This window comes from Sorex araneus, chromosome 1, assembly GCF_027595985.1.
Source record: "Sorex araneus isolate mSorAra2 chromosome 1, mSorAra2.pri, whole genome shotgun sequence".
Lineage (NCBI taxonomy): Eukaryota > Metazoa > Chordata > Mammalia > Eulipotyphla > Soricidae > Sorex > Sorex araneus.
Window position 1 is genome coordinate 336,758,100 of NC_073302.1, and position 22,432 is coordinate 336,780,531.

A 22,432-nucleotide genomic window follows, 5' to 3' on the forward strand; every position below is an offset into this window, starting at 1 on the left:
GGAGTCAGCCTCCTGGTACTTATTTCTACTATTCTTGGGTGTTAGTCTCCGACTCGGTTATTCTATATTCCACAGATGAGTGCAATCTTTCTATGTCTGTCTCTCTCTTTCTGACTCATTTCACTTGGCATGATACATTCCATGCCGATCCACTTATATGCAAAATTCATGACCTCATTTTTTCTAACAGCTGCATAGTATTCCATTGTATAGATGTATCAAAGTTTCTTCAACCAGTCATCTGTTCTAGGGCACTAGAACAGATGTTTTTTCCAGATTCTGGCTATTGTAAACAGTGCTGTGATGAACATATAAGTGCGGATGTCATTTTGACTGTACTTTTTTGCTTCTCTGGGATATATTCCCAGCAGTGGTATTGCTGGGTCAAATGGGAGCTCGATTTCTAATTCTTTGAGAAGAGTCCATATTGTTTTCCAAAAGGGCTGAACCAGTCGGCATTCCCACCAGCAGTGTAGAAGGGTCCCTTTCTCCCCACATCCTCTCCAACAGCAGGTGCTTTTGTTCTTTTGGATGTGTGCTAGTCTCTGTGGTGTGAGGTGGTAGGGTATCTCATGGTTGTTTTGATCTGCATCTCCCTGATGATTAGTGATGTATAACACCTTTTCATGTGCCTTTTGGCCATTCATATCTCTTCCTTGGAAAAGTTTCTGTTCATTTCCTCACCCCATTTTCTTATGGGGTTGGATGTTTTCTTCTTGTAGAGTTCAACCAGTGCTTTATACACCATTGATATCAACCCCTTATCTGATGGGTATTGTGTAAATATCCTTTCCAATTCTGTAGATAGTCTTTGTATTCTGGTCACTGTATCTTTTGCGGTGCAGAAGCTTTTTAGTTTAATGTAGTCCCATTTGTTGATCTCTGTTTCCACTTGGTTGGCCAGTTGCATGTCATCTTTGAAAATACCTTTATCTTCAATATCGTGGAGGGTTTTGCCGACCTTGTCTTCAATGTACCTTATGGTTTGTGGTCTGATGTTGAGGTCTTTAATCCATTTTGATCTGACTTTTGTGCATGGTGTCAGGTCGAGTTCTAAGCCCATTCTTTTGCATGTGGTTGTCCAGTTGTGCCAGGACCATTTGTTAAAGAGACTTTCCTTACTCCACTTCACATCTCTTGCTCCCTTATCAAAGATTAGATGATCATACATGTGGGGTTGTGTGTAGGGATATTCCACCCTGTTCCATTGGTCTGCGGTTCTGCCTTTGTTCCAGTAGCATGCTGTTTAAATTATTACCGCTTTGTAGTAAAATTTGAGGTTGGGGAGGGTGATGCCTCCCATCGTCTTTTTCCCAAGAATTGTTCTAGCTATCCGTGGATGTTTGTTGTTCAATATGAATTTTAGGATTGCTTGATCTGTTTCTTTGAAGAATGTCATAGGTATCCTTGTAGGGATCGCCTTGAATCTGTATAATGCTTTGGGGAGTATTGCCATTTTGACAATATTGATTCTCCCTATCCATGAGCAAGGTATATGTTTCCATTTGCTCATGTCCTCTTTTATTCATGGAGTAGCGTTTTATAGTTTTCTTTGTAGAGATCTTTTACTTCCTTGGTTAAGCTGATTCCGAGGTACTTGATTTTCTGGGATACGATTGTGAATGGGATTGCTTTTTTCATGTCCCTTTCCTCTGCCTCATTGCTTGTATATAGGAAGTCCATGAATTTTTGGGTATTGATTTTGTAACCTGCAACTTTACTGTATCAGTCAATTGTTTCTAAGAGTTTCTTAGTAGAGGCTTTGGGCTTCTCTAGATATAGTATCATATCATCTGCAAATAGTGAGAGTTTGATTTCCCTATCTGGATGCCCTTAATCTCTTTTTCTTGTCTAACAGCTATCGCAAGTACTTCCAGTACTATATTGAAGAGAAGTGGTGAGAGTGGGCATCCTTGTCTTGTGCCTGATTTTAGAGGAAAGGCCCTTAGTTTTTCTCCATTGTGGATAAACCAAGCATATGTTTTTGTTTATATGTCTTCCTTAAAGTAACTGTCAGTGAATCCCTCTATTATACTATCTACTTTAGTTTGTTGACCCTGAATTAATTTTTTAAAAAACTTAAAAAGTTTTTTATTTAATGATTAACTGCTGGACTCTCTCTTGCCTTATGACTTGAAGAAGAAACTTAAAATACAGTGTGAAAATCCTGGGATAGATTTTTAGGTGGAATAGTTTGACTTCACATAGTAAGATTCTTTGTTCTCTTTACCTTGAACATTATAATTCCCGACATCTGCCTTTCTATCAGCTAAACTGTCCTTTGTACATCAGCTTAAGAATTACTTCCATAGTGTCTTCAATCTCTGGATAAGAACATGCCCTTTGTCGTATGATCTCAAGGTATCATATACCTCTTGTGTTGCACATGTGAGAAGATCACTATCCTGAAATTGTCTTCATAAGATTGCATGCCAGAGTGCATGTCTTTTAGCTCATACCTGCATTGTCCAGTGTGAATACAATACTGGGATATATTTTATGCCTTATAAATATATGTTTGAATCTATTATTGCAAAAAAAGAAGTTGTTTAATTGGCCATGGCTTAAGAGGTAGGAAATATATAATATTTCTGTGAAATATTGCAGTCTGGCCTGGAGGATAATCCCCCTTTCTAATGCTAAAAATATATATGTGAGAGATCAAAACAGTTATTCCAATGTCTTTTACCAGGGCCACGTCCTAAAGAAATAGAAATTTTTTTTTCTTGTACAGGTCCATCCTTTTGTAATGAGTTTGGAGCTCTTCTCTTCTTTTCAGAATTATGTAGATGTTGGAACAACATTTTCCATGATATTGCCATGAGGCAGAAGGACAAATGACTTTGGAATCAGTGCTTGTGCATGTGTGTGTGTGTGTGTATGTGTGTGTGTTTGTATAAGAGAGAGAGAGAGAGAGAGAGAGAGAGAGAGAGAGAGAGAATGGGGGCTTGGCTTGCTGAAATGGTTCTTGCTCATTTCTCTGGATTTGAAATAAATATCTGAAAGGTGTAGTAATAAGTTCAGAGTCACCACAGAAGTAGAAGACATCTCTTTATCTTGTTCAAGTGTGAAGGGAAGCCTGGTTCTGATGTAAGAAAACCTGATTCCCTGTTAAGAGAAGTTGGCTCCTGCCCCACAACGTTTTGCTCATTACAACAATCAGGGGAAGACTGTCCTGATTTTACCAAATCTATGTGTTGTCTCACCCTCACGTACTATATCACTCACTCTTTCCTGTGTGACCCTGACCGACCCTGCTTAGCTTCCTCTCCTCCTTCCTGTGTGATCCTGACCCTGCATTGCTCCCTCTCCAGCTGCAAATACAGACCCATTTGTAAATTGCAACCAAAGTCTCAGGCTGACACTCAGCCTTTGATAGGTGATGCCACTGGGCCTGTACAAGACTGTAAACAAATTTATTTCTCATTCCTCAACGTGCTTGTCTTTGTCTCTTCCCCTGATGGGATATTCCATAATATGAAGTGACAAAAACAGTTTTCTTCCCCTTTGAAAACATGAGAATTTTTCCAGCTGCATCCTACACAGGTAATTATATTAGTCACGTTAATAAAATCCTTGCTCATTATGAGTCTTTCCCTAGTGGAGATAGGGACCCTGAAAGTTCTCTTCAACTTTCTATGTCACAATCTATCTCCCACAGCTGATAATTCAGCTGATCCCCTTGGCGGGGGTGGGAGGAGAGCAAATTAAGCTTAAAACTGATGACATGATATAATTATTAAATTATACTTTATTTTACCTTAGTTGAGGTTTAGCATACTTAAGTATATTTGAGAATATCTGAGCAAATTTTAAGGTGCAAACTAACACTATGAAAAATAGATTTTCAAAATGATTTAAAGATGACAATGTTCTCTAAATTCTAAAATGTCGGGGAAGATGGAATTTGTTCCTGTTAAATGTTATACCTTCTAAACTTGAGATACTTGTACTGACATTAGTACATGTACAACATGTACAACAACATGAAGTCTTCCTAATAATTTCACACAAATAAGGAAATTTTTATTTAAACATTCTATGTGTGGGTGACAATACAATCTGTAAATTGGTAATAATGCCTAAAAAGTAATTGTGTTTTGAAAGGTTTTATTTACAGATTTTCATCTCATTATACCCTCAAGTAGTCAGTTCACTTTCAACAGACCCCTTAAGTCTATTCTGATTATGGATTCCAACCGACATTTATCTTTTACTCAATTCTTTCTTTATTATTTATCTATTTCAGCCTGGAGAAAACACATTTAAACAGATCTACTTTATGTCTTACTTGTCTATACTGGGAAATTCATGTTTCATTGTAGAGTTTCCCCTATTTATTGATGACTCAACTAATTAAAAGCTAACATTAATTGTTCCATATTAATTTACTTCATCAATCTTATAACTTTAAATATACATGTGAGTATGTGTATATCTCCCCTTTTTTTCAGATATAACAATGAAAGCAAGGAGAGCTTAAGTAGATTTTCCTAGTTCACATGAGCTTAAACTAATTCATCCTTTTACTGGTCATTAAGAATTTGTTTGTAAAAAGTTTTGTTAGGGAGTGTAGTATGAATTGTTCCAGGGAATTGTAGGTAAGCTGTATTTTGTAGGTATCTATCTTGTCATGATCCTATAGATATGAAGCATCTACCAGCTAAATCCTTCCTAACCAGCTGAGTTATTATGGATACAATATTTTAGACAACATGTTTTTTAACCTTTCATTAAAACATTCATTGTCATAAATTTAATGTTAAGCTTATGTGTCGTTCCATCTCCCCTGTGAAACCTGCTTTCCTTTCCCACTGAGGAAGATTAGATAATCATGCTCCCCCAAGAATGCCCCCTTGTAGAATTCTTCTCTATGGGAAATATTATTTGGGCTAACAAATTCCCTTTTAAAATGCACTGTTAAGGACCAGAGGAATAGTACAGTGGGTAGGGTGTTTGCCTTGCACATGGCCAACCTGGGTTCCATCCCTGGCATCCCATATGGTCACCTGTGCAATGCCAGGAGTAACCCCTGAGCATTGACAGGTGTGACTCAAAAAGCAAAATAGTAAAAATAAATAAAATCTTTTAAAAAATGCATTTCTTGCAGCCTTCTTATTTATTTTGCAATTGTGTATTACCTTAGTGTGGTGCCACTAGCTAGCTGCCTTTGCTGAGAATCTGCTCATCTCATCTCACCTCATCGATCAAGCAATCTCTGACTTTCTTATAGTCAAAACATTTGCTTATGTCAGGATTTTAGTGGGTGAAATAACATTTTGTAGATTTACAAAGATTGTACCCCCGTTTTTTAGAAAAGATAGATTTGCTAATATTTCTGTACATTGAGGCTAAAAATGAGATACCAACTTCAGAATGGTAAAGGATGTATACTTGTACCTTTGTTTTGATTTGCTATAAATTTTTCAGCACAATTTTACCAAATAGGCATGCACTAATGATTTTTTAAGAGAATTTATGGACTGGTATCTAGTTATCAAAATTTCTTAACTTGCAATGAACTAAATATTCATAGCTATGGTTCATCCATAGCAATTATACAACTAGATAGTTTCTGAGTGGATAATAGGATATAGAACTCATAATCTGTGTTCCAAAATTATTCTATCTGCTCTGCATTCACATACTCTATTTGTCTATAGAGTATTCTACTCTTCTATATCTAAAATATATTTAAATGATGATAAAAATGTGATGCAAAAATTATTTATTTGGAACACAATCTATGAGGTAAAGTAAGGTGTGCCTCTAACATTAAGTATATGTACTATGATGAGTCTGAGAAGAGGTTGATTCCTGAATTGACACTCAATTGGGAAGTTATAGAAAAATTAAAGAGAAACAGAGGAGGTTTTGAAAGTGGTACCAAGCTATGTGAAACTTAAGCAAATATCAACTAATTGCATGCATCATTTACTTGTTCTTACCTTTCCTTTGCTAGCTCATTAGAGGCAAATCTATTTAAAAATTTGAATATTAAAGAACTCTTACATTTTTAACCAAGTATAAGTGCCAGTGAAGAGTTCTATGACATGCTAAGTGAGGCTTATGGTTAGTGCAGGGGTGAGTCTCATTTATGCTCTCCCTACTACAACACTGAGCGCAAACCAAATCCGAGTTATAAGGATACAGTCCCCTATCATAACGTATTCAGCAAAAGACATGCCTTTTTTTTCTCCCTCATGACCTTCAAAAACAAAATATGAGCACAGAAGTAGAAGCCATTGTATTTTAATCAGAAAAGATTAGTTTGAAAGCTTTTAAAGGAGCAGTTTTGCAATTTTTGCACGGCATAAAACTGGCACAGCATAAAACCTATCCCATGAATATTCAGCAGTGCTTCAGAAAACAAAAGGTTATAAGAGAACAAGATTTCACCTGACTTTTTATGGAGGTGGTAGTCATAAATTTTTATTTATCATTACTTCTACTGGAATATTTAAAGCTAGGCTGAAGAGATAGTACAGAGGCTGTGATGTAGGCCCATTGTGACTGCCAACACTGGTTTGCATCCTGGCACCACATGGTCATTTAGATATATCCCTGGATGCCTATGAGTACCTCAGAGTGGACCAGGTAATGCCTTTACCCAAGAGTGACCTCCTGAGATCACTTGGAAGATACCCCCAATATTTAAATATTTAAATATTCGTTTAAATGCTCTATTTATTTAAATACAATATTTAAATACTCTTACAATTTTATTCTTTCTTACTTTGCCTTTTCTAGTTTCCAAATTTTATTTTTGAAAAGATTTTTCATTTTTGGCTACACCACGTGATGCTCTGGGGTTACTCCTGGCTCTGCACTCAGGGATCTGTCCTGGTGTTGCTCAGGGGACCATATTGGGTGCCAGAGATCAAATCCAAGTTGGCAGCAAGGCAAGCACCTTACCTGTTGTACTATCTCTCCTGCGCAAGTATACAAATTTTAAAGACTGAATTTTCTGCATATGATAACTTTTGGTTTTATTGGTAATTACTGTTATTTTATTTGCAGATTTGTGATTTTAATTTATACTTTCAAAAAAATAATCTTAAGAAATAGTAATTTCATAGGAATCAATTTCACCCTATTTTAAATATATACCATATAAAATGTACTATGATTTATAATAGTGCTTGTATTAATGTTTTAGGAATATTATGGCCTGTCTTACACTGACTCCAGAAGTGTAAACATCCTTCCACAACTTATTCAAGGTCTTTTCTCATTATCTTTTTGTCCCCTGGATTGACTCAGTTCTATTGACAAGTGTATATTGCTCTTTCTTTTATAACTATTATTTTTATATAAAAATTAAAAATAAGCAGAATACTCCAAAATATAGGCCTCAAAGGTCAACATTACTATGCCATTGACAAAGGCTAAAGAATCAAAATAAACAAATGGACTACATCAACTAAAAAATTTCTGTATGGCAAAAGAAACACAGATTAAAGCTATACATCTTAGAGAGAGGAAATGTTCACACTCAACACATAAGATAAAGAGCTGATACCAAGGATCCATAAAGTACTCACAAAGATCAACAAAACAATTGAAAGGCCCTATTAAAAATAGGGTGAGGAAATGAACAGACACTTCTCTAAGTAAGACCAATCGGTGGCTAACAGGCACATGAAAAAAATGCTCATTCACTGTATCACTGTATCACTGCATCACTGTCATCCTGTTTTTCATAGATTTGCTTGAGCAGGCGCCAGTAACATCTCCATTTGTCCCTGTCATGTGCTTGTGTAGCCTGATGGAATATTGGGGGCTCTTTCATAATCAGGGAAATGAGGACCGTCGTTATTACTGATTTTGGCATTTTGAGTACGCTACGGGTAGCTTACCAGGCTCTGCTGTGCGGGTGGGATACTCTTGGTAGCTTGCTGGGCTCTTCAAGAGGGATAGAGGCTTTTGGAATGGCCTCTAATCACCTTTACAGGTGTTCCCAGTCTACTAAATGTAAGCTTTTAGTCAATTGGTATGTTGTAACGATCTGCACACTGACAAACACACACCTGCCTGCATCTCTGGGCAGCACCTGTTACACCTGCGGCCTCAGGTTGAACTCCTTGAGGTTGATAGAGTGCACCCGGAGGTTGTTGAGCAGCTGGCAGAGCAGGACCTATTGCGGAAGGTCTGTGCCAGGTCGAACACCTGAGATAAGACACAAGTCACCTGGTGGTTGGCTGACAGCACTCCACGGTGGATGAGCCACTGCGTGCACTCCCACCACGGCTTTATAACCAATGGCGCTGAGGCTTGGCCCAGCTGGGGCAGGCGGAGACACTGCAGCCACTGGCTCAGTTTCTCCGTGTCCCACCCACGCCATTCTGTCTGAATCTTGCAAAACAGCCAGTGATGTACATCAGGAATCACACATAGAGTTCTAGTGGAGATCATGAGTAGAGTTCCATGCCTGGCCTACTGAGCTGCACATTGTCTAAGGCAAGATGGTGAGCCGGGTTCAGGAGAGTGCGAGGGGTTCTGGCAGAAACGGTGCCATCTTGCTTCCAATCAAATCATCATCATCATCATCATCATCATCATCATCATCATCATCATCATCATCATCATCATCATCATCATCATCTCATTGATTGTTGAATTTCTCGAGCAGTCTCAATAACATCTCCATTTGTCCTAGCCCTGATATTTTTGGAGCCTCTCTTTATTCGTCCTTCCCAATGATGCTGAATTGGAGGCTCTTTCAGGGTCAGGTAATGAGACCCAGCATTGTTACTGGTTTTGGCATATGAATACACCATGGGGACCTTGTGAGGATCTCCCATGTGGGAAGGAAACTCTCAGTAGCTTGCCAGGTTCTCCCAGAGGGAGAATTAGGTTATAAGATGTCTTTTGGAGCTTGGTTTTAAGTCTCTGGATGTTGGCCATTGGTGGGATTACACGGTGCTGGTGGCAGTTTCTGGGTGTGACCGCCTAGCTACTGGAAAATGGGAAATCTGGGCGGAAGAGGCCCAGTCCCCATCCAAGCAGGCTTGGAGGTCTCAGCCCCGGGTCCCACACACCTGGGTTCCTCTGCCGTTACCTTCATGCATGAGGCTCATCCAAATGTGTGGAGAGGGGCCTTGAGCTTGGCTGTGCTAGGCTCCAGAGGTCTTCAGCCTCGGGAGCTCTGCTTGAGCGGGGAGGGAAGCTGGAGCCCACTCCCTCTGAGAGGCACAGGGGAAGACAGCCAGGTGCGCAGACAAGAGACTCTTTGTCAAACAAATATGGTGTGGTAATAATTTTCCATAATTGCCACACCATATTTGAAAAAAAATGCTCACTAGCACTTATTATTAGAGAAGCCCAAATCAAGACAGTGATATCTTAACACCAGTGAAAATAGTATATATCAAAAATACTAGGAACAATATCTGTTGGCAAGGTGTGGTGAAAAAGGTACCATAATCTACTACTCGTAGGAATGCTACCTAGTCTAACCTCTGTGGAAAACAGTACAGAGGTTATATAGTAAATTCATAATTCAGCAATTCCACTTGTGGGAATCTATCCTCAGAATAGAAAAACATTGGTTTAAAAGAATATATACACACTGTCATTCACTGAAGCACTCAAAAAAATAGCTAAGATTTGGAATCAACTTAGTTATACAATGCCAATAAGTAGATCATGAACAGGTAGTAGATATACACAATGGGAGGATGAAATTGTGCAATTTGTATTAACATTGATGGAACTGTAAAACATCATGTTCAATGAAGTTAGCCAATAAAAGAAGAATAAACACAGGATAATATCATTTATATGTGATATTTAGAATATCTCATTGGGGAATACAGTGTTTTAAAGTGGAGAATGCCCTGATCACCCTTGGTTCCAGAATAAAGGAAGAAGGAAGTAAAGAGTGGACTGGAGGGGGAAAAGAGAGGTAAGACGCAATGGAAAGGGGAATAAGATACAAAGGTGGTGTTAAGAAATGATAAAGCCAAATATCCAAACCAGAAATAATACTGAAATCAGAGACCCAAATTTAAACAACCAAACATAGGTGCCTGTCAAGAGGTCAGGCTGGAGGGTGTGTGGGATGGGAGGGTAGGGAGAAATATGACATGTGAGGAAAGCTGGTAACATTAGTAGAGGAAAGTTGACACTGGTGATGGGATCAGAGATGCAGTATTGTATGCCTAAAACTCAACTATGAATACCTTTGTAAATCATAGTGCTTTAATTTTTTAAAACATGAAGGAAAAATAAAAAAATAATACTTGTCAACATGATTAATCCACAAAACTGAGTTTGGGGGTAGGGGTTAAAAGGAAGGAACACTGGGGTCCTTGAGAGAGGAGATGTATACAGTAGATGTGGTGTTGAAATCATGTACATGTGAAACCATCATTAAATGCATTGTAAAAAATAGTATGTCAATGACAATGCTTTAAAAAGAGAAAAATGCTATAATTGTATTTATATTGATTTTGGAACCTGCCTTTTTACTATATAGTTTTATTGTTTATATGACTTATTTTTGCAAAATATGTAGGGATTTGGTGTGTATAATGTGTTAACTTCAAATTGTGATAGCTTGACTTCTTTCCTAAGTTCCTTTACTTTATTGTTCTTGCCTTAATTTTTGTTGTATGGACATCAATTATTATGCTAATTAATAGTTGTGAGAATAGGCATCCTTTTCCTGTCTCTGATCTTAGAAGAAAGTCTTTGAATACTTTTCTATGAAGTGCAGTGTTACCTGTATTTTTGTGATGTATGATTTTCACTATATTGAGATGTTTTCTTCTATTCCTATTTTGTTGAGTTTTTACAAATAAGTGTTGGGTCTTGTCAAATGCAACCTCTTAATCTATTCATATTATCATGTGACTTTTATATTTCCCTATATTAATTTGGAAAATCTCATTATCTGGTGTGTATTGAAACATTCTTGCATCCCAGTGGCAAATTCTATATAATAGAGACATAATGATCCTTTTTATGGATTGGCGAATTTGGTTCACTAAGGTTATTTTTAAGGATCTTGATATCTAATTTCATCAAGGATATTGGTCCATAATTTCCTTAGTTTAGTAATCCCCTTGTATTGATATTATGTTGACCTCAGAAAAACTGCTAGAAAAATTATTGTTTATTAAACTTTTTAGAAGATTTTGAAATAAATGAGTAGTTCCTTCTTGACATTTTGGAAGAAGTCACCAGTAAACTCATCTGTATCAGAACTTGCTTTGGTAGATAATTGTGAGAACAATTTTTATTTCTAAGCTAATAATGTGTCTGTTCAGATAGTAATTCCTCCAAATAAAAACTTAAGAGGTGCCAAAAATTTTTTGAGGGGTGCTATTTTTTATTTCACTTTTGATTTTATACATTAGTTTTTAAAAATATTAAGGTCCTGTGTTTTATTCATCTATATGTCTAAACAGCAGAGCCAACAATACTATAAGCATGAGAGCCAAATTACAACAACCAAACTTAAAAACATGCCTGTCAAGCAGGCAAGATGGGTGTGGTAGGAAAGCTGGGGACATCAGTGGAGGAATTGGTTTGGAACAACCACTGCACTGCTGGGCCTATGCAGTGAATTTTTTTAGCTCCTCTACAGTGTTCTTCAATTCTGTGAACTCTCACTGAAATGTATTTCTACTCCTTTAATACTTTCTCTTCTTGGAGGTATGATCTATTGTTTCCTCAAGTCTTCCTCTGAGAGTCTAGATAGCTCTTGGGTGCTTGGGGTCCCCTCTTGGCTTTTGTCTTGGTCCATTAATTCTGTTTGGATCCTCCAGTTGTTCATTGTGTCTGATGTGCTGTGGCAGTAAAGAGGAACATTCTCTCTGAAGGGAACTATATATATATATACCACTAATGACATTACCCTAGAAACTCTTCTTCACGGTCTCATTTTTATGTTTGTGTTCTCAATATTTTTTGAAATATTTTACTCAACATTTTGCAATCCAAGTCAAATTCTTCTCTTACATGAAATTATCTTTCTCTTACCTTCTAAATTATCTACTGATTTTTCAAACTACATCTAGAGAATATTTTGTTTTAAAATATTAATTGGGAGAATATTTATTGAGTAAAATACAAATTTTTTTAAAGTTATTCATCTCATCCAATTTTTCTTCCATTATTTTATTGCAAATATGTACAACACTATGTATTAATTTTCTTAAAGTAAAACGTGTTAAATTTTTAGCAACTAAATCTATGTAACCTACACCTAACAAGATATAAAATATTTCCAGCACACCAGGAATTTCCTTCATACCCTTTCAAACTTAAGCCTTGATAACACTTGAAAACAGTATCAATATAATGATCAACACAGTTTTTATTTTGAGTAATTTCAACATAAGTTAAATTTTACTATTGTAGAGTTTATGCTGAAATAATAAAAACCATGCATTTACAGTTTTATTTTTAAAATACATTTGTGGCAGTGATAGTACAGCCAGTAGGCATTTGTCTTGCACCTGGCCGACCCACAATCAATCCCCAGCACCCCATATGATCCACTCATGCACTGCCAGGAGTACCTCATGAATGCAGAACCAAGAGTAACCCCTGAGCATCGTCAGATATGCCCCAACAAGTAAAAAAAAGTTGTGGTTTGGAGAAGTAGTTCAGTGTGTAGACACTTGCCTTGCATGCAACCAACCTGGATTCTGTCCCTGGGTCCCATAGGGGCTCCCTGACCACTGCCAGAAGAAATTCCTGAGTGCAGAGACAAGATAGGCCCAACCACTGGGTGTGGCCACAAAGCAAACAAAAATAAATATATAAAATACATTTGAGCACAATTTCATACATTATTGAATGTAAACATAGTTTTTTATAGAGGTTTTTTGTCCCTCTGAATAGTCTACTGTTATTTTACCCATTTATCTGCAAAAGGACACTTGGATTTTATCTATTTTGGTATTATTAGTAATCAATTGTCTTAAATGTTTTCCAAATATGAATGCATGGTATGATAGTTGTTATTATTTACTTTCCAATTCTTGGTATTATTATTTGCTTTTATTTACTTTTCCATCCTTGATACAGCTTAATTTTTGCCTCTTACTAAATATATTGTAATATTATGCTACTTCCTACCTATTATTATGTGTCATTTCCTGATGACTGAAGATATTAAGCATCATAAATGATGACTTTCTGGTGTTTTATGTGTTATTTTGTAGGCTATTATTTAGTTTTCCCATTTTTCCACTGAGTTATTTTATTACTGAGTTGTCAGGAGTTTATATATATAATATATTCATTTGAATATAAAGTTATCAATAGTATTATCTTGGTAGTGATTGTATTATCTTTAGGTCACATAACATTACCATATGACTGGTGGGGTCAAATAAAATATAATATTTTTTCATGCTTGTAGAGTAGTATAGAAGTTTAAATAGTTTGTATCACTGTACTGAAAGTAATTTATTGGCAGGACAACTCTTCGCGTAAAGGCTCAAAGCAAGAATCTGTCTAACATCTCTAACATTTTTGGTTGCTGCAGGAATTCCTTGACTTATTACTGTATCCTTCTAAAAGTAATTGACAGCACTTATAAAGAGCTCTTTGTTTTAGTTTTACAACAGTTTTCTATCCTTTATTTTACATGTGAGTGTGAACGCACATGCATAAACATATAAATGTACCATGTTGAAATTCTTTTTGCTCTCTTACAAGGGCATAATATAGCAGCATTTATATTCTTCTTATATAACTCAAAAATATTGCTCAGGTTCCTTGGGATATGCATATCTTTAATTATAACTTCCTTAGAGTTAGCTTGATAACTTCAAGAGCTTGAGTGCATGCTTTGTAGTCAGAAGACTCAGGTTAGATCCCTGGCATTACATGGTCCCCATGCAACTTATGGGAATGACTAGGAACTATAAACACTGAGACAAAAGTAGTAAAGTCTGAGAACCACCAGATATGTTCTACCCAGCAAATCAGTTCCTTACAAAGGGAAAAAGTGAAGAGTTTATAGATTATAACCCAACATCAGAACATTGAAGGGGCTGGAGGGATGAGAACATATTTTCAGGCTACTATCCCTGTCAAAAATATTTTAAAATATAATTTTATCCCTGTATATAGTTTGAATATATAAGATAATCAATAAAGAGATATTGTTTCAAAAACAGTAAAATAATATGGTCTCATTGATTTAGTGCATCTCTCCAGTTAAGTCATTATTTTCAATATTGTATAGTAGTTCTTAGTCTTCAGATGTTATTTGTTTCATTCTTGAGTATTATTTTTGTTTTAAATATGAATGGCATGCATTTAAAATTTTTTGGTTCACAGTCAGTGGTATTCAGGCCCTTCTTCTAGATCTGAGCTCAGGCATCACTCCTGGGAAGGATAAGGGGAATATATGAGACTGCAGTAAGATCTAACCAATGGGCCACATGCAAGACAAGCATCCAACCAGTTGTACTACCGCTCCTACCTCCCAATAAGAGTGCTATTTTGAATTTATTTTCAAATTATATAACACATTAAATACAACTTACTTAGTTGTATAATTAATTTTGAATTACATTAAGGTTTAGTGTTATTTAAAATATTAAATTTATATCTTCTATGTATATAAATATTATCTGATGATATTGAAATTATATTTTCTTTCATAAATTGTATTTTTATCTCTTTTGTCCTATTGGACTGACAAGAACCCTAATATAATCATAGACAGAGTTTACAAAAGTTAAAATTTTTCATTATTCCCTGTTTTATGGGATAAAGAATTCTATATTTTACCAAGAAATCTCATTATGAGGTGCAAGTTTTTCAGAGAATTTCTTTAATATAATTATGATTTTCCTTTTATTCAGATGTTGCTAATATTTTATTTTATTATACAGTAATGTTGAATAATGTTTGTGTTCAATATCATACATGGCATGTCTTAAATCACACGTTTATTTCTCACAGTTCTAGAGGCAAATGGGTCTGGCAGCATTAGGATTCTCAGTAAAGCTCTCTTCCCTCCTTCCCTCCCTCCCTCCCTCCCTCCCTCCCTCCTTCCCTCCCTCCCTCCCTTCCTCCCTCCCTTCCTTCCTTCCTTCTTCCCTTTCTTCCTCCCTTCCTTTCTTCCTTCCTTCCCTCCCTCCCTCCTTCCTTCCTTCCTTCCTTCCTTCCTTCCTTCCTTCCTTCCTTCCTTCCTTCCTTCCTTCCTTCCACCTTCCATCCTTCCTTCCTCTCTTCTTTCCTCTCTTCCTTCCTCCCTTCTTTCCTCTCTTCCTTCCTCTCTTCTTTCCTTCTTTTCTTTCTCCTTCCCTTTTCCTTTCTTTATTCCTTCCTTTCATTCCTTCCTTCCTTTACTGCGTCTTTCATTCCTTCCTTCTTTTTTATTGCTTGTCTGATTCCTTCAAAGTTCACCATCTATATCTTGGAAGACACAATTAAATCCATATAAAGGTCATATGGTTCCTTGATTTTATAAATTTGTGGGGTATATTTTATCACAAGATTCCATTCTCCAAATTTGTTAATATTATAGGTGATACTGTGTTGGTTTTCCTTTTAATCAGTGATATTATTATATCACTGTAATTATATGTAATATTTTGGTTGGTGTACAGTATCAGAAAATATTGACTGACCCTTTAAAATTCATTTTACCAGTTTTTAAAAATTAATTCAATAGCCACAATTTAAAATAGCTACATTAATAGGTTTAGATGCATAGCATTTCAATACTGTATACTCCACCAGAGTCTACTCACCACTGTCTCAGTCACGACCTCCACCCAAATCAAGCTTAATTCTGTAGACCAGTTCTTGTATAAGTCTTTATACAAAATTTTATTTTGTTAAAACACCATGAGTTACAAAGTTATTAATAGTAGGGTTTTTTATATACAATGTTGCATCACCAATCCCACCACCATGGGTCCCCAGGTTATGTCTCCTATGATCCCAGCCTCAGCCCAGCTTGACGTTCTTATAGTTTGTTTAGTTTAGTTACTAAAGTTTGGGTCCTGTGATTTCAGTGCTGTTAACTTGGTTTGGGTATGTAGCTCTATCATTCCTTACCATCACTTATGTACCTGAATCCCCACGACCCCTACTTCCAATGCTTCTTATCTATGCCTTCTCCCCTCTCTCTTCACACTGTTTCTTCCCTTCTCTTTCCTATACTCTGGGACTAAGCACCAGTTCTCAGAATCTATTGTTTAGCTTGACAGTCATTTTTTAAAAGAATTTGTCTAAGTTTTTGATGCATAACTTCTCATTTTTTAAATAGAAATCAGCAATGAGTCTATTTGAATCTGTAATGCTTCTAATTAAAAAGCTATTATCATAAATTCAATTTATTTAAAGCTTAAAATGTTGCTCAGAGACTACTTGTTTCTTCTTGCATAAGTGTTGGTACTATATATTATTAATATATACTTATGCCTGTATGCTGTAAAATTTATTACCATAAAGAATTTATATTTTATACTGTTTAATATAAAAGGGATATTTGATGAGTAACCTCTTTTTCCATGTTAATCCTTCAGAAGGATATTATTTATGCAATAGTAAGAAAGTTTAAGAGGAAAAAACCCTTAGTGTTAAAGCACATAGTCTATACAGTTCTATTTTTTATTCATTCTATTGTATTTTTTCAATTTAATTTTTATTGAATTACTGAAAGATATATAGTTACAAAGTTGTTTATTATTGAGTTTCAGTCATACAATGTCCCAACATCTGTCCCTTCACCAGTGTTTATTTCCCACCACCAATGTCCAAAGTTTCCTTTCCTCCCACAACAAACCCTTCCCAGCCTGCCAATATGTCAGACACTTTTCTTCTCTCTCTCTCTCTCTCTCTCTCTCTCTCTCTCTCTCTCTCTCTCTCTTTCTCTTTCTCTCTTTTTCTCTCACTTTTAATTTGGGCATTAAGGTTTGCAATACATATACTGAAACTTAACTTTAAGCACTCCTGTCCAGAATGACCATTGACAACTATCATTGTCATAGTGGCCCTTTCTCTATCCTAATTTCCACACCCCCTGCACCACCACACCACTTGTGGCAAGCTTCAACCATGGACCAGTCCTCCTGGCCCTTTTTCTACTCTGCTTGGGTATTAGTCTCATACTATGTTTTTATATCCTAAAACTGAGTGAAATCACTCTATATTTGTCACTCTTCTTCTGACTTTTTTGTTAAATTCCCCTTTACCCCAAAACACTTGTGGTAAACTTCCAACCATTGCCCAGTCCTTCTGTCCTCTATTTTTCCTGGCCTTGGATATTATTTTTATAGTTTTTTTATATCCCCAAAATGAGTGCAGTCATCCTCTCCTTCTAACTCACTTCACTTACCATAATGCTCTCAATTTTCATGAATTTATGAACAAATTTCATGAAATCGTATTTTCCTAACAGCTATATAGTGTTCCATTGTGTAGATATACCATGTTTCTTTAATCAATTGTCTATTCTCAGGCATTCAGGTTGTTTCCAGATTCTAGCTATTATTCTAGCTATTATTCTAGCTGCGATGAACATAGAAGTACAGATGACATTTCTGCTGTATGTTTTTGGTACCCCCGAGTATATTTCCAGAAGTGGCGTTGCTGGGTCAAAGAGAGTTCAATTTCTAGCTTTTAGAGGAATGCCCATATTGTTTTCCAAAAAAACTGGACTAGTTGGCATTCCCACCAATAATGTAAAAGAGTTCATTTCTCCCCACATCTGCATCAGCACTAGTAGTTTTTCTTTTGAATGTGGTCAGTCTCTGTGGTATGAAATGATATTTCATTACTGTTTTGATTTGCATCTCCCTGATGAGTAGCAATGTAGAACATATTTTTACGTGACTTTTGGCCATTTACATTTCATCTCTGAGGAAGTTTCTGTTCATTTCTTCTCCACATTTTTTATCTGGTTGAATGTTTTTTCTTGTAAAGTTCTATGAGCACCTTACAAAATATCTTTGATATTAAAACCTTATTGAATGTGTGTTGGATAAATAATTTTTTGCATTTCATGGGCTGTCTTTGCATCACCATTTCTTTTTAGGTGCATAATCTTCTTAATTTAATGTAGTACTATGAGTAGGAGATGGCTTTCTATTTCCTTGCATCCTCTTTTATTTTTTAAAGTTGTGTTTTGTAGTTTTCTTTGTATAGTTTTTTTCATGTATTTTGTTAAACTGATTCCAAGGTCCTTGGTTTTCTGCAGCACGATTGTGAAAGGTATTGTTTTCCTAACATCTTCCTCTTCTCTTTTATTATTTGTACATAGGAAATCCACGGATGTCTCAGTATTGATTTTATATCCTGCCACTCTACTACTACACAAATGCTTCTAGGAGCTTTTTCATGGATTCTTTAGGATTCTCTAAGTAGAGTATCATGTCTTCTGCAAATAGTGAGCACTACTTCCTTTCCTATCTGGATGCCATTTTTATCTTTATCTTGCCTAATTTCTATGGCAAGTACCTCAGTACTACATTGAATTGAAGTGGCAAGAGTAGGCAACCTTGTCTTTTGTCTGATTTAGAGGAAAGGCTTTCAGTTTTTGCCCATTGAGGATAATGCTTGCTATTGGCTTGTGGTAGAAGGGTCTGACTATATGGAGGAAAGATTCTTTGACTCCAATTTTGTTGCGAGTTTTTATCATAAATGAGTACTGGATCTTGTCAAATGTTTTTTTCTGTATCTATTGATATGAACATATGGTTTTTAACTTTTATTATGTTTAATCTTTATATTGATATGGTGTATTATATTGACTTGGAAATATTAAACCATCCTTGCATCTTCAAGATGAATCCTACTTGGTCATGCATATGATAATTTTGAGAAGTCATTGGATTCTATTTGCTAATATTTTGTTGATGCATCTGTGTTCATCAAGGATATAAATCTGTATATTTTCTTTTTTTTTTTTGGTGGTGTCTGGATGATTTGGGTATTGGTGTTATTTACCTTGTAGAAACTGTTTGAGGTGTTTCTCTGCATTCAATTTACTTAAAAAGCTTGAAAATAATTGGCAAAGTAGGTCCTTTTTAAAGTTTTGAAAGACTTCACTAGTGAATCCGTGTCTAGATTTTTGTTTTGGGGAAGACTTTTGATTACCAATTCAATTTCTTCAATAGTAATGAGTCTTTTCAGGTATTATTTCGAATTATCTTGGTTCAGCTTTGGTAAGAGTCCAGGAATTTATCCATTTCATTTAAATTCCCTTGTTTTGTGGCACAAAAATCTCCAAATTGATCTCTGATGATCCTTTGAATTTCTGTGGTGTCTGTTGTGAGGTCCTGTATATATCTCCAACACTCTCTCATATCTTGCCTGAAATAAAGTATTTCCTTGCTAAGATTTAGCCTGATTGATCTATTGAAAGGTAACAAAGCAGTGTTGAAATCTCCAACTACTATATTGCTATCGATGGCTTTTTTCAAATCTATTAGCAGTAGTTTTAAGGATTTTGCTAGTTCCCTCACTAGCTACATAAACATTTAGGAGTGTGAGTTTTTCCGATGTACAGATCCCTTGATTATAAAGGAATAACCTTCACTGTCTCTCATAATCTTTTCAGCCTGAAGTCTATGTGGTCTGATACTAGTATGGCCACATCGGCTCTATTGAGGGAGTTGTTTGCTTTGAGAATTGTTTTCCAGCCTTTGCCTTTGAGCCAGTGTTTGCTTTGATTGTTCATATGTGTTTCTTGCAGGCAGCAATGTGCTGAGTTCAATTTTCTAATTATCCTGTCACTCTGTGCCTCTTGATTAGTGCATTTAGCCCACTGAAATTGAGAGAGATTATTGTGATGGGGATTTGTGCCATCTTTATGTAGGAGTTTGGGGTACTTGTGGGGTTTGCCTTATCTTAAAGTAGCCCATTTAGTTCTTCTTGTGACAATGGTTTGTGTCTATGAAGTTGCTGACTTGTTTTTTTATCTGTGAAATTATGTATATTTCCTTCAAATCTGAATGAGAGTGTGACTGGGTAATGTATTCTTGGTGAGGCTTTCATTTCATTGAGTTTGTTCACTGTATCCCACCACTGTCTTTGAGCTTGAAGGCTTTCGGATGATAAGTCAGCTGTGAGTCTTTGTGATTTTCCTTTATAAGTAATTTCCTTCTTTGATCATGCTGTTCTCAGTGTTCTATCTCCATCCATGATTTTTTTTTTATCATTTTGCTTAGGATGTGTCTTAGGGTAATTTTATTTCAATTTCTTTCAGATGGTACCCTTTGGGCCTTCTGGATGTGGGTGCATGTACTCCTCAGCTCCGGGAACTTTTCAGCAACGATAGCTTTGTGTTTAGTTCATCATCAGGGTTTTTCTCCCTGCCCCTCTGGTACGCAGTGATTCTCATGTTGTTCTTCTTTGCTTCATCCAGATTTTTTCTTGCAATCTGTTGGTTTATTTTGAGGGTCTTTTCTATCTTCTGCTGTTTTCTGGAGATTCTCTGCACCTCATCACTGATTCTGTCCTTAGCAGCTGTCAATCTAATGCTAAAACCTTCCAGTGAGATCTTCATTTCACCTACCAGAATTTTCAGATCTGTTATTTCTACTTGAATTTTTGTTTGTATTTTTCTCATTTCTGCTATCATTTCCTCGTGTATTTTATTGGTAGTGCATTCCATTGTTTCTTTAAGCTCCTCATGCATCCTCAACAGTTCCATTCTAACTTCCTTATCAGATAAGTTATATAGCTCATTATTACTGGTTGTGCTGTCTGGGCTAGTGTCTTTACGCATTTAGCCTTTTGGGTTTCTATGTTGCTAAACCCTTAGAAGCCTTGTGACCTTTGCAGCTTGGAGTTGTTGCTTATGTCTTGTAGTGTGATTAGAAACCTGTGGTTAAGATTGTGTCTTTACTGTGTGCTATGGAGAGGTAGAGACGTGTGGCCTTGGAGCGGAGTGTCAGCACTCTGTGGGCAGGGCTCACTCTAGCACATGGAGCAGAATGGCTCCTCTGAGTTCAGTCTGGAGCCACTGACACCAAGCCTCTGGGCCTCTCTTTAGTCTGCAGGTTGTAGTTTTATGGAGCTGACCAGTTTGACCAGCAGTCTCTGCTCTTCTCGGCCAGGACTCACTCCTGACTGGTAGAGCAGAATGGCACTGCTGAGTTTAATCTAGCTTGCCCCTTTGGCAAGTGTATAGTAAATTTATTTCATATTACTTATTCCTCCAAAAATTAAAGGACTGGAAAATGGAATTATCAGAAAACAAATCAATATATCAATTTATGATGAATGATTGCTATGTTTCGGACCATTTTTAATCTGCAGAGGGCAACCAGATGCAACATTATTGAATGCCATACTAAGTATCACCTGTTCCCATATTTTTGATGAAGTTATTTCTGTTTGTTTTTTGTTAAGCTTGTGCTTATTTGGGGCATTAGACCTTAGTCAGATATATGATTTGGAAATACTTTCTCCCATTTAGTGGGTGACTTTTATTTATTTACTTTTTTTTTCTATGCAAAAACTGTTTTACTTTAATACAATGTTTTTTGCTTATTTTTTATTTTGTTTCATTGACAATCCTGTTGAACCATTAAGACACCTGTGAGACCCATACCCCAAATAGTTCTGTGTTTTTATAGATCTATTTTATGGATTCTTGTCTAATCTTAATGTTTTTAATTCATCATGTGTAAGATAACATTGGTTTGTCCTTTCTCCCTTACTACAGGGAGCTTATATTTATTGGGTTACACCCATCACAGTGCTACCAAATCACTCCCTATCCTCTGTGTTTATCTATAACTTCTCTGTGCTCTCTTTCCCAACCAGTCTATCACCTTTTCCCCCTAATCAGACTCTGTTAACTTGTAAGGTCAGCTCCTTCTAAGGACACTGAACTTGCATTGTAAGTTAATATTGCCTTTCTCCTCTTCTTATATCTTTTGAACAGTTTAATTTGAAGCAATGCCCTTTTTGCAAACTTGCAAGCTTTCATGCTTACATTTCAATCATACAATGATCGAATACCCATTCTTCCATCAGTGCCCATTCTCCATCACCAATGATCCCAGTATCCCTCCCACCAACACCATACCTCCCACCTCACCCCACCTCTCTGGCAGGGCATTCCCTTTTGCTCTCTCTCTCTCCTTTTGGGTGTTGTGGTTTGCAATATACATATTGAATTGCCATCATGTTCACTCTATAGTCTACTTTCAGCCCGCATCTCCCATCCCGCACGGGCCCTCCAAGCACCCTTTACTTGGTGATCCATTAACTATCTGAGTTGCCTTTCCCCCAGCATGTGAGGCCGGCTTCCAAGCTGTGGAGCAATCCTCCTGGTACTCATCTCTACTATTCTTGGGTGTAAGACTCCTATTCTGTTACTTTATGTTCCACAAATGAGAGCAATCTTTCAATTTCTGTCCCTCTCTTTCTAACTCATATGACTTAACATGATACTTTCCATGTTGATCCACTTTATGCAAATTTCATGACTTCATCT